Here is a 13,514-nt window from a genome sequence, read left to right as displayed (position 1 = left end):
CTTACCACCGTGTTGGAAAACTCATAATTAGTAATCTTTAACTTGTGTTCAACGTTAACATTTTAATTCCGTAATACATATACATTCAGGTAGAGTACATTTATTACGTAAACGTTATAATTCCCATTACCAAAATTAGAAATGCTAATTAAATGCTCATGTATATGTTGATCAGCCTCTGTTCATTGCAAGTTATAGGCAATGCTGTAAGCATTTTCAAAAAGGTTTTGCTTTTCTCTAGGTTTATAAATAACGGTGCTGTAACCGCTTGCCATATTGAAGCAAAATGTCTTACCAAGTTGGTCACATAACTTATGCAAAATATGTAAAAGTTTAATTTCTGTTCCAAGTATAAACTTATTTCAGCTTTCCTATCACTAGTCCTTGGTAATAGAAAAGTTCCTTCAGAATTTGTATGACACAAGAACCAATCATTTTGTACAAAACTTGTATTAAATCTTGTTAGAACTCTAGAAAACTTTTAGTTTTTTCACCAACATTACAGTTTAACGATATTACGATCTGAATGCATTTAATAATATGACATTAGACGCAATAAAAGGTGTTTTAATAACAGGAGTTTAAATAATTTGTTACAGCTAAAAATATCCTGCTGAATACGAAAAAAAACAAATCGAAAAATAAATAAAGGAATGTGAAAAACAGACACAGTTTCTTAAGGGGAGATGGACGTCAAAAATAAAAAAATATATAATTTTTTGTATTGCATATTATTATTATTTGGAGATTTCTGAACAATTTGGTATGCTAATTGTGTATGTATGTATTTATTTTGAATCCAAAATCGTGCATAACATAACTCACTACAAGACAATTTTATTGGATCTTGGTCCTTGCAATCCAAAGTTGATTCACTGGTTATAGTACACAATTCTGTTGTAACAGCATTTATATTTTGTAGGTCTGTGACTTTTTTCTGTAGTTGTTATTGACAGCTGTTATTAGCAGACCAAATAAACACCTGATGATGGCATCTTCGATGTCGAAAGGCCTCGTGAAAAATACACTAATTATTGGATAATTGTGAGTTTTCTTTTGTGAAATAATAGAAAATTTATATTCCAATAAGAAGAGCTCCTCCTCTTTCATTGCAAATAAACTTAGTTTTAGTGATTCATTTACATTGTTTATTTGTTTTGGTTATTTTTGAAAGTTAGTAAGTTATAGCTCATTCAAGATGACCAAAAGTAAGAAACTGTTTAGAAAACTAAGTTTCCGTGGCAACCAGTTTTCAAAATCAAACCATGTTGTAGGCTTAGATTGTGTAGCACACACAAGTGATAATCCTAGGCCTAGTACTAGTGACAGTGACAGAGTTTCTGCAGATTGTAATTGCTCTAAATTAGACAGTGAAGTAGGCCTAGTTAGCAATCCTATTTCAGTATCTAAACGGAAACTTGCAGAGACTGTTTTAGATGATAATGAGGGTGATAGTAATGTTATAGTAAGTATAAACCTTTTGTCTTCTGCTATAATGCAATGTTGTGTCTGCAAAAATTGTAAAAAATTCAGAAACACTTTACGTGGAAGAAAATGTTTCTCTTAGGAAGGGTCTGGCATGCAATTTAGTTATCTCTTGTAATTTTTGTGGCTCTAAGTTTCCTTTTTACACTTGAGACAGTACAAATAAATTCTTTGACATAAACATTAGATGTGTATACGGCCTCAGAGCCATAGGCAAAGGGAGTGTTAGTAGTGAACCGTTGTTCGGGCTGCTAAATCTACCTAACCCACCAGAAAAATTTTCAAGATACAATGATGTACTACTGAAACCTCTAAAAGAAGTAGCCACTGAAACAATGATTTCAGCAACTGAGGAGTCTGTAAGCCTAAATCTTTGCACAGAAAATGAAGATGAAGTAGGCCTACCTAGTCGTGATCTTAGCGTAGGGATTGAAGGAACGTGGCAAAAAAGGGGCATACGTCACTCAATGGAGTTATTTCTGTTTCAAGTATAGATACCAGTAAGATAATAGATGTAGAAGTACTTACAAAATACTGTCATTCAAGTGCTACAAAAAGTAAATCTCCCCATAAATGTAAGAATTTTACTGGAGCGAGTGGAAGCGTGGAAGTAGCAGGTGCCCTCAGAGTTTTCGCCCGATCTGAGGCCTCAAGGAATGTCCCATATAAATATTACTTGGGGGACGGTGAGTCGAAGGGGTTTCATAAAGTCTTAGAATCAAAGCCTTATGGTGATGATTTTATAATTGGAAAATAGGAATGCGTTGGCCATGTCCAAAAGAGGATGGGGTCCTGGCTGAGAAAATTGCGACGTGATTATCGTGGTGTAAGTATTTGCAAGCAATTGATGTACCTAACCTAACCTATGACCACAACAATTCCTTGGACCCAGCAGTGATTGATGTAATAAAGCCAACTTATCAGCATCTAGCTAACCCTCAACTTCTGAAGAAAAATGTCAACGAGAGTTTCAATTCAGTTTTATGGACGAGAATTCCGAAGGCAACTTTTGTAGGGTTGAAAACTCTAGAGTGTGGCACATATGATGCTGTGATGACTTACAATGAAGGAAATAAGGCTAGAGTTGAGGTGTTAGAGAAAATGGATATAAATCCTGGGAAAAACTGCTCTGACATCCTTAGTAAGCTAGATTTCCAGCGTGTTGTAAAAGCAGAGAAAGCAAACGAGCCCGTCAAGAAAATGGCAAGAAAACATGCTAGGATGTTAAAGAAGAAAAAGCAAGATGAAGAAGTAAACCAGGATGACACAGACTACAAGACTGGGATGTTTTAAGGTAAATTAAACTCATTTTTCATAATCAGCTTGTTTTTTGTTGAATTTTTACAGTTTCCGTGAGTTTCCCGAAAAACGCAATTTTTGTTATAAATGACCCATTATCTCAGAAACTAGTAGAGCTACAGTAATGAAATTTTTACAGCATGTAGTTTATGATGTAATACACAACCCCTACCACTTTTATTGAAATATAATAATAAACTTTTAAAATATAAAAATGATTTCTATAAAAAAAAATTTTTTTTACAGTAAGTTTTTGAGTGATTTAGATAATATTGGTAGGGTTTATGCATAATTAGGCCTAAAATACTAGGTTAAAATCTTAGCCGTCTACCTTATATACTTCCTGAGATAATGGGGCATTTATATTACCAATTTAACATAGGCGAGATAGGGACGTCCAACTCCCCTTAAGGAATGCCTACATTAAGAAACAACTCTCAGTACTTTAACTTTTTTCTGGTGTTTTCTAACTTTTATAAAACCAATTTATATTATTGGCTAGGTTTTTCTTATATTGTATCTTATATTGCATTTTTGGAGTCTTTTGCAGTAGGTCCAGAGTTAAATACGTATTTCATTATTGTTTTTAACTATTATCAAAAATCCCTAAAATTTTGCACATCTGCTGAAATTAATCAAGAATTCCACATGCCGTTTAGAGACTGATTTAGTTTTACTTGTTTAGGGACAATTTTATTGTCTTGTAAATGATACTTAGCTTTAGTACACACCATGTTATATAACTACGGGTTGTCTTGATAACATTCAATGTTAGAACTTGTAGTGATATAAACACAACCGTTGTTTACCACTGGCGCTGTTTCACTCGCTCAGCAGGACGTTGCACAATGAAGCGACGGAAAATGTTAAACAGAAACATGTATCAGACTTATACAAACTTTACGTATTTTATGTTTCGTTAATAACAACGAGATGGTTGCATCAAACTTAGTTAAAAGTGGATAACATATAGCCTACATTCATTTTTAATATTTTGTATGCAGTAGCTATTAAAGTTTCCCAATAAACGAGAATAAGTTAACTAGAAAATAGAATGTTCATATATTTAGTGATCGCGTATTTAAATTTGCATTCTGAGGGTTTCAAAACACACGATTTCATATTTCAGGAATGAGTGGTGGCGATATGTTACGTTAAACGTGAATTTTTGTATATAATGTACCAACTACTAAAATTCAAAACATGATATTAGGCCTAGTTGAATTTTTTAACACAAAACAATTTTTAATAATATACTCGTATAATATTATAGTACATTTTACGTAGTATAATTCTGTCATCAACGATATAAAGTGCATCAAGCTATATGTTGCAACGTATGACGTAGAAAATATAGTTTATTTTCTATATTCTCGTAATTTTGGCAGTTTTAACTGAGAATACAGACAGTATAGCCTTGAAATCGTAGGTTTGCGTAACAAATGTAAATCATAATAAGTATTCAAGCAACGAATAATGTCAGATTTAATGTATGTTAGATTAGTTTTTATATGTTACTGGGGTACTCTAGGAAACGCTTAAAATTAAAACGATTTTAAAAGAATAATATAATTTTTTAGTCTTGCTTGTCCAACTACCCCGATTTCCTATTATGTTCAGTGATAACATAATGTTCACAAGACTTACCTCACCCGCATTCGCAGCGTCGCTTTAGCGATCTGATCGATCAGCTCACTCAAGTTCCTATCCGGAACATTTTGTTGATATAAATCGAAATTTATTAATACTGTATAATACTAATCATTATTTAAAATTTTTTAAACACCTAATTTATTTATGTTATATCACTCTTTATCTTGGATCATAAACTTCAGCTGAAATGTACGAGAATACCAAACAGAAGCTCCAGAAAATATTTTGCGATGATGCAAGAAGAAGGAACTAATAAGTTGTAATCTGTTCCCCGACACGACGAGAGAGTAGTGTGTCAGAGAGAAGCAGAAAGAATGGAAGGGAGATAAAAGCATCACAGAACACATTATCTCGCCGGTAGAAGAAAATGGGCAGCAAGAAGTACTTTTGACAAACTGAGTGCATTTGTGCTCTATTCAGCAACATTTACACCAGACACAACCCAACCGGCCGTAAAACCAAAACTGTCTGCATACCCTTCTTGATTACTCATCTTATTATTTATTTAATTTCTCAAAACCTTAATGCAATTATTTTAATACAGCATTGTCCTTCCCACATATTTCATAGTGTGACCTATACTATGACTGATACAATGATAATATTATATATAATGAAGATGTCTAATATACATATTCCTCCTCGTGTAACGAGTACTCAGTTAACTCGATGTAAATGGATCGGAAGATCGTTATAACGACAAGATGTGGTCGCCCTGAACCCACCATTAACTCCATATGTACAAAGAGGGAAGGTCACGCCGTATTGTTCTTCCTAAAAAATTTACAATGTGGCCTGTGATACAATGTAGATACAATATTATATATGGTGAAGGAGTATGTCTCAGGTACCTATTCCTCCTCAGGTTTGGCGGCACGGGTGTTGAGCTCTATTCGGTGTAGATGGAGGGAGGGGCGTTATTACAACGAGAAGTGGTCATCCTGCACTCACCATTGGCTCCTGGAGGACAAGCAGGAGGGATTTTATGCCGGAGGAAAGGCGGAGTACACTGTAGTCAGAACCTTCGACGTCCAAGCGGACTTTCATGAAGGTATCGGGAGGATGTTTATTACAATATTAGAAATTCATGTTTTAAGTGTAGGGATGAAATTGTTGTCCCAACTTCTAGTATACCGTGAGAGATACTGTTCCCAGGGTTTCTAGATACCACCCAAAGGTGTCTGCGTCTAGATGGCCGCCTCCTTCCCCACCCACCAGCGATGAATAGTACCCAGTGGGGACAAGCCACCATGGCTCGCAACCTAGACAAGTTCTGCCCATCCAATACCTCTTGTACCAACACAGTGTGTCCCGATCCCTTCCAGTGTGTCGACCTCTGGCACAAGTGCGAGTGCTTGTAAGTATTGCAGTTCAAGCCTTGTTTGTTGGAACACTTTATTTTCATAAGTTTTTTGTGTTGGTTGTATTTTTATTAATTATTAAATATTTAATATGTATGCATCATTGTGCTTTTAAACAATTTATTTCCTGGGTACAAAATGTATTTATGAATTTTGTTATACGGTGCGCCGTATTATTATTTAATACTTTTAAAATTTACGTATAACGATGCAAATAGGTAACTCATTAGCTGAGAACGAACGAAACATAAAATTCGAGGCCGAAACAATCTAATTGCTGTCTGGCTGTCTATCTGACAGAACGCTATCTCGAGACCGAACTTGTCTAGAGTCTGGTAATGTTTTATGAAGTTTCATTTGTAAATATGTAACACCAAGTTCGCTGACGAAGCACGCCACTCCACGGTATTTTGCAGAGCGTTAGCAAAGTTTATTACACTACTTTTATGGGTAACAATGTATAAAGGGAAAAATATCGCATGGAAAATATACTTGCAGCAAACGGAGGAGAATAATACTCATATTTGTTACATATGACATAGAATATTATGCAGAATAACTACTACAACACGTACGGCTTTATCACTTTGTAACTTATATAGTAACCTTTATCGCATTTTAACATTGGTATGAAATCCAACTTAATAAATACAAACTTAAATGTATCAAGTAGCAATATATATCGAGAAAAATGTAATCTGTATTTATTAACTTTCTATTCGAAATAAAAATATTATCAATTATGGTCCATGTCAATCCGTGGGATTTAGCTGAGCAACCATAAAATATACCACTTAGGAGGGTCGCGGAATCTCTGTTTTGTTTCCAAAGATGTTTTAAAATTCTTTTCTGTATAATGTATCATGTCTATCTGTGACAGTGACATGATCTAGAGACTTCAAATCTTGTCTCTAGATCATGAAGGCTGTTGGTACTTACGGAATCATGTAACATCCTTATTGAAGGCTGTTACGTGACACATGGTGTTGCGTACTCTTACCTTTTTCCCAATTACAAATAACTAATTGCTCTGTCATTTTAAGTCGTTTGTTTACACAAAATTTACTATATTAAGAAACCACTACAAATCTTACGTTTAATACCTTTTGAATTTAAGCTATATGCAAACAATATTTCTGTAAAACCTTCTGAACAGATGGATTGTTACAATAACCAACCTACAGTGTTAATTACGAAATAGCGAGGTTATATTAAGTACATGAATGATTGTTATTTAACCAAATGCTAATGTTAATATTTGCTGATTTATTCATTGCATATATTTGAATGTATTACTGAACAGGATGATTAAACTTTTTAATTTTCGAGTGGTAACGTATAAACTGTCTTTATAAGAAATGTGACTCTAAATAATGTGTGCACTGGGGTGTACGTGACATTTCTACAAATAGCATAGTAATTCTATCATATCTGTGATTAGGTTAGAATTCATAGATTCTAAACTATCAATACGTTAATTCTTATACTATTTAACTGCTATACTGTATTTCAATAATTAGGAATTCCAATAGTTGTACAAAGAATGTACACATATGCGGTGAGGGGAAGCTTCCTACAGCAGACGGGCGGGACTGTGTGGACGAGAACGAGTGCAAGGACAACCCGTGTAGGAATGGAGGAGTGTGTATCATCCAGGAGCCCAGGATCCGATATCTCTGCGTGTGTCCTGCCGGCTTCCTGGGCAAGAAATATGACGTGGCGCAGGAGATACATACAGTCAAGCTGGGGATGGGTGCACTGGCCACAATCCTTGGCTGCTTACTCTTCATCCTCAATAAGTTTCTGGACATTCAGCTCCATGTAGTTAAATCACCTTGAGTTTTCACTATTAGTACCATGTAAAAGGTAATAAACTTGTACCTCCTAATTTCCGTCGTATAATTACAGAACATATTTTTTTAATACTCATCCAAACGCGTTTGATATTTTTTATGGGTTATCCAGAAGTAAACTCAAACTTTGTTATATTTTATTGTATACTATTTTAAAGTTATTTAATTTAATAGAAAAATCTAATAAGCGTTTGGAAGTTTAATTATAAAATATTTAAAATAATACATCATTCATCATTCTAGGACGAAAATAAGTACAAAAATCATGAACAAAATATAAATACAAAGTGGTTGAAAAAATAATTAATATACAATTATCTTAATTATACATAGTATTTATATTTACACGAATTTCAATGAATTCAAGTTTGAACATTATTTTCATTATTTACATCATTGTCATCATTAATTTCGACAATACTTAGATTATCTGTTCATTCAATCATTTCATTGTATTCTAAAAAAGATACAATAGGTTTATGGTAACTGAAATAAGAAATAAAAATGTTTGATTGAAATTTATCTAAATATCGTATAACAACAGCATCGATAGTCGTTTTATACTTTGTTGTACTGACTTTTCGATCATTAGACATAGTCAAACCTAATGTTTCATTCAAAAATTCAATTAATGATAAATTTTTGTCATCTGCGAAGTTGATATTAAAGTCTCCGCTTAATATCAATGTTTAAAAATATATTCGTTGTTTTCGTTATTCATTTATCTGTATAAAAATATTAATATGTTTCATACTCACTTTTATACTGAAGTCAATGAATTTAAATTCAATAAATAAACAGTAATCCTTCAATTAAATAATTACAATAATAGTCAAATTAAAAATTCACTGAAATAAACAAAATCCAGTACACACAAGTTGAACTTCCTACGTGGTCAATATAACTTTGCTTATGTATTCTACACTCTAGTACTTAATGTGCAACGCGTCACATTTACAATTACAGATGTACTGCTACTATAACGTATTGTTGACGTGACTCACAAAATTATACTTATCCAAAAAGCGTCCAACGCGCACATAATACAGTCAGAAATAGTCGATGTATTAGTGTATACGTGTACATAGGCTACTGCGCGTGCGCTAGTCTGGCTCTCCATAGCTATAGATATACTATTATCATTAGCATATTACATTGCGTAGATTTAGTATTAGGCGTTTAATATATCATAAATAGCACAAAGTGACTAAAATAGAATAAACAAATTTTCCAAAGATTATTAACGTTTCCATGGAAACCACTTTAGCATGTCGGTGACGCGAACCGAGGATTTTACCCTCTACCAAAACGCTCAATGCGCCTAAAGAAGTTTTCACTTCAACACATTACTTAAGGTTAACATTCTCCTGGGGGGAGGGCTCTAGGTTATTGTAATAAAGCCACCTCCTAAGAATTTGTTTTTATTTTGGTTACACCTACTCACTTATATTACATGTTCCCTTAATATGATTTTGTATTTAAAAAGACACGTAGTTAGGAATACGTTTAACATTCTTCTGGGGGAGGGCTCTAGGTTATTGCAATACAGCCAGCTACTAAGAACGTGTTTTTATTTTGGTTAAACGTACTTTACATATATTACACGTTCCTTTTATATGTTTTTTAATTTAAAAAGACACGTAGTTAGGAATACAAATTTATTACTCCGGTTACTCATTTCGTCTTATAATTCATTGCAGTAAACACTTAGAACTAATTAGCTAACAGAAACTGTTAAGTATATTTAAATGTTCTTTGTAAACACTATAATATTATAACAAAATCACATGTTTAATATATTTACAGGCGTTTGGAATTTTTTTTATATATTTATAGACTTTATATTTCAAATGTAAGTTCATCCGGATAAGATAATTGGAAATATTGAACGTATTAAACTGTAATATATCTTCACTTTAGTCATTTAGAGACGACAATTAAAGTTTTAAAATCTATCTTTCTTCTCAGTACTACAAAAGGGATATGTTTATTCTTTCTGTTTTATCTATGCTTTTTTAGTACACAAAACACGCTAACATAATACTAAAACAAAGATTTATTGCAGTATTGCGACACTACATTGTACAGCAAAGTCGTATTTTTCAACCCCAGTATAACCATGCATACTCATACAAACCTACATCGCATCTCACATTCACACAAAGATACAGACAACCACTCATTCACGACTTTATATTAAAACTGGGCTGTATTTGATACCAATTATATTTCACAGCAATTTTATATAAACTAGCTATTCCAGTAAAATCCATTCGGTACCAAAAGATGATTTATTCAAGGTAGAATATGGTTAAAATGTAGTGTTCGTTTGATAAATCCTGAAGTGCTACTAATTAGTGTAACAATATCATTAAATGGGAGATTCAAAAATTCTACGATATGACCACCCTAGTATATAAAGTCAGCAATTCTAGTGTCGTAGCATCCTGCACGACTCACTGAATATTAATTTGAATATTCTTGAATATTAAGCAGAAAATTCTCATTATTCGCACATAAAAAACCGTAGAGAGATACATAAAGAAATACTAAGCACTTTTTCCGCTTCAAAAATCCATGAATAGCGGCATCCGAGAGTTTTGATACTTCATCAACAGTTGACTTCTTCTCTCTGAAACCAAATTCTTGTTTGCTACAAAAACGCATAGTTGTCTCATTAGGAAGACTTTTACATATCATAAAATATTGATTTACTTAATTATTTCCTTTTTAATCTGAGTTCAAGGATGGGAATAACTTAGTAGGGCTATGTCTAAACCCAAAATTTATTAAGAATGTTTCAATATTTTATTATCTAGGATCATTGCAGGATAGTAGAATATCTTTATATAAAGTTCTGTTGTAATTTTATTTTTAGAAAATTTCATTTAATAACTATACATTTTGTGATAGTGCTAGTCCTGCGGCTGGTGATTTACAACCGACCGCGGGAGCCTCCAGTGAAGAAGCCACGTCCAGAGGTTTACATCAGGGAGAACATCATCAGCTACAATGAGGTGAAGGTGAGGACGATATGACAACATTCGACGTTTCGCCTCTCCAAGTACCCATCTCTGCGAGTTCCACCGAAAAGACCGAGATTATTGCTTGTAAGTATAAACTTGTCTTCAGAACGCACATCCCGTGGATACATAACCTACAACTTGCCCAATGTAGGATGATTTGTACATATCCACACGGAACACGTTTTATCCATTACACATTTACACATTAGCGTCTCATATAAAAATATATCCTGTTTGCAATTCTCTATCTAGTAAGTCTTTCGTGTACTGCGTGTAGGTACCTGATAGCCTATAGTGTTAGTAAGAAAACCTCTTAGTATTTCACATTGCACTGTAGGTAACATAGCTAAAATCAAAGTTTCAAAATTTAAAAGCAATTAAAATGTTGAGATATGTCAAGTTTGCTGTAAAACGTTTTAACTAAAACTGGCGGGACCATTCGCTAAAATTAACCAGAAGCAAAAGTAAGGTTTCATAGCTGAAGAATACCGCTTGTGAATTCGCCTGCGCATTTAAAATGCAAGGGACATTCCCTCGCGTTTTTCGTTAAGAGTGATTTAATAGAATGTGATATTCAAGTGCAGGGCATATGGCCGTGCGTCAGTGTAGTAGCCTCCTTTCTGTTGGTGGTGTATGTTGCAATGCCTCATCTAAGGAAATTAAGAGGAGAATTTTTTTAGCTATTATTCAAAAAATTGTTTGTCCTCGGAAGTTAAAATCTTTTACATTTCATTTAACTGAAATAAAATAATATTGTATAACTAAAAACACACACGATCACCAAATAAAAAAATTAAATAATACTTTTTACGGTATTATAATAAAATAAAGTGATAAACAGCCAAAAATGTATTGTAGTAAAACTCTCAACACGGCTTTGTCGCAGGTGGGACTTACTGCTCTCGGAAAAGTTGTCTGTCTCTGATTTAAAATTACCCGAAGTAAGAACGTAAATTGCTATGAACAGAGATAAGGCAAATTCTTTCCCTCATTCACAACAGCATTCTTGACAGATTTTGTGTTTAATTCCTCTTGAGAAGGAAGGGGGTACCTAGCTTTGATCTGTTATCCAGTTTACTGACTAAATTGTTCAATTATTCCAAGTACTTTTAATACTGAATGGTGCCGTGTAATAGCTAAATCTATCTTTTATGAACAATTGAGTTAGCTTTTTCTCTTCTCCAAACTGTTACATGGACTTGGATGCGACTGTCCATGTACTGTGTAAACTTACGGAAAAGTTAATGGTTGTTTTGATCTCAATACATTATAATAGATTGTATTTTGTACTGAAATATCACTAGTTAATACAATATGTAATTTGAAAAAAATTTAAAAATTGTAAATGGGGTTTTTGTATAGAATAAAATATATTTTTAAATAAATTAATCTTATTATCACGAGTCTGGGATTAATGGAGTGTTATTGAAATACCTTCCCCAATTCAGGCTGCCTGTTTTTCGATAATATTATGATGTATTCGTTCATAAAGTTAATTTATCTAGCTGAAGTTTAAAAAATAAGATAAATGTTTTAATACAGGTTATGTTTACGCTGCTGAGGCGTAATGTGTTTAGATGTAGCTTAAGCAATAAACGGTTAATTTAGCAAACCAATGTTCAAAATGGCTTCTCTAACACAATCTGCCATTTTTAGATAATGTAATATATTAGTTAAACTATCTTCCATTTCTAATGTTGTTTTGCTCTTGATTATTTAATCTTTCTATATAATGTCTTGAGCAGCATTTCAATATTCGTTTTGAAAATATTCCTACTAAGTTTTAAATCCCACTACAACAGAACATATTGTAAGTACATTTATTAGCCCCCTTTTGACGCAAGGTCAAGATAAATGCCAGCCATAAATAATGCAAATTTAAATTAAAATGTAAATAAACTAATCCGTTTAGTGATTTCAGACACTTTTGGTTGGTGTAACGTACATTAAGAATATTTCGTTAAAGATTTCCAACGTTTGTCAATCAACTCTGTTGTAACAGATTTCATTGCAATAGATTTCTGGATTTATAAAACATTGCTTCAGTAAGTATCCTTTGTTATTCGGAAAATTTAGTGACATAATAGTAATTAGGAAAATGCAATATATACATTATTATTTTCTGCATATATATAAAAAAAATTTTAAATACATATGTCTGTATACGAGTCGTATGTATTCTACATCCATATATTATCCTTCAGTGCCTCAAAACGTAAAAAAAACTCACACCTCTGTATGTTTAACTACTCTTGCCACGTGTCCACATAGTCCACGATGAGTGAGGAGAGGGGCTGGGGCCCATCAATAGCAGCGTGTCGGGCCCTCGCAGACGGTGATATGAGCGCTCCACCCTTCGACGAACTTCAACACTATGCGTACGAAGACAGTGGCAGCATATCGGTATCACTATCATCTGTGGTGTCAGGTATGAGATTTATTTTTACTGAACACAATACTGGTTGCAGTGTACGAGGCCAGTAGCGGCAAATCGGGTTTTCTGTTATCTCCAGTGTCAAGTACGCCTTTATTTCGCTGACCAAAATACTGGTGACAGAGTATGAGGCCAGAGGCAGCATATCATTATCACTATTATTTCTGGTACCATGTACGCCATTTAGTTTTACTAACCATAATTTTGTACAGTGCACGATACTAGTGACTTCATGTCGTTTATAATCTCTTCGTTATTAATTTTAAAATGGTAATTTTTTAACTTTCAGATATATCATTTTTTTTCATCAAAACTTTTATTCTTTAAATTTACAAGAATAATTTGAATCTTCCACGAAAATAACCATTCTTTTCGTAGAATTATTGAAAACCCTGTAATATAT

At 33.3% G+C, this 13,514-nt stretch overlaps 1 pseudogene; it reads left to right on the top strand.

The window, feature by feature from the left end:
* The first annotated feature begins 5,262 nt into the window (after nucleotides 1-5,262).
* On the top strand, nucleotides 5,263-12,245 carry LOC124371749 (annotated as a pseudogene).
* The last annotated feature ends 1,269 nt before the right edge of the window (nucleotides 12,246-13,514 follow it).

The sequence above is a fragment of the Homalodisca vitripennis genome, unplaced genomic scaffold, assembly GCF_021130785.1.
Source record: "Homalodisca vitripennis isolate AUS2020 unplaced genomic scaffold, UT_GWSS_2.1 ScUCBcl_1917;HRSCAF=6131, whole genome shotgun sequence".
In the NCBI taxonomy this organism is placed as follows: Eukaryota; Metazoa; Arthropoda; class Insecta; order Hemiptera; family Cicadellidae; genus Homalodisca; species Homalodisca vitripennis.
The sequence above is the reverse complement of the archived record's forward strand: the minus strand, read 5'-3'. Positions and strand labels throughout refer to the sequence as shown.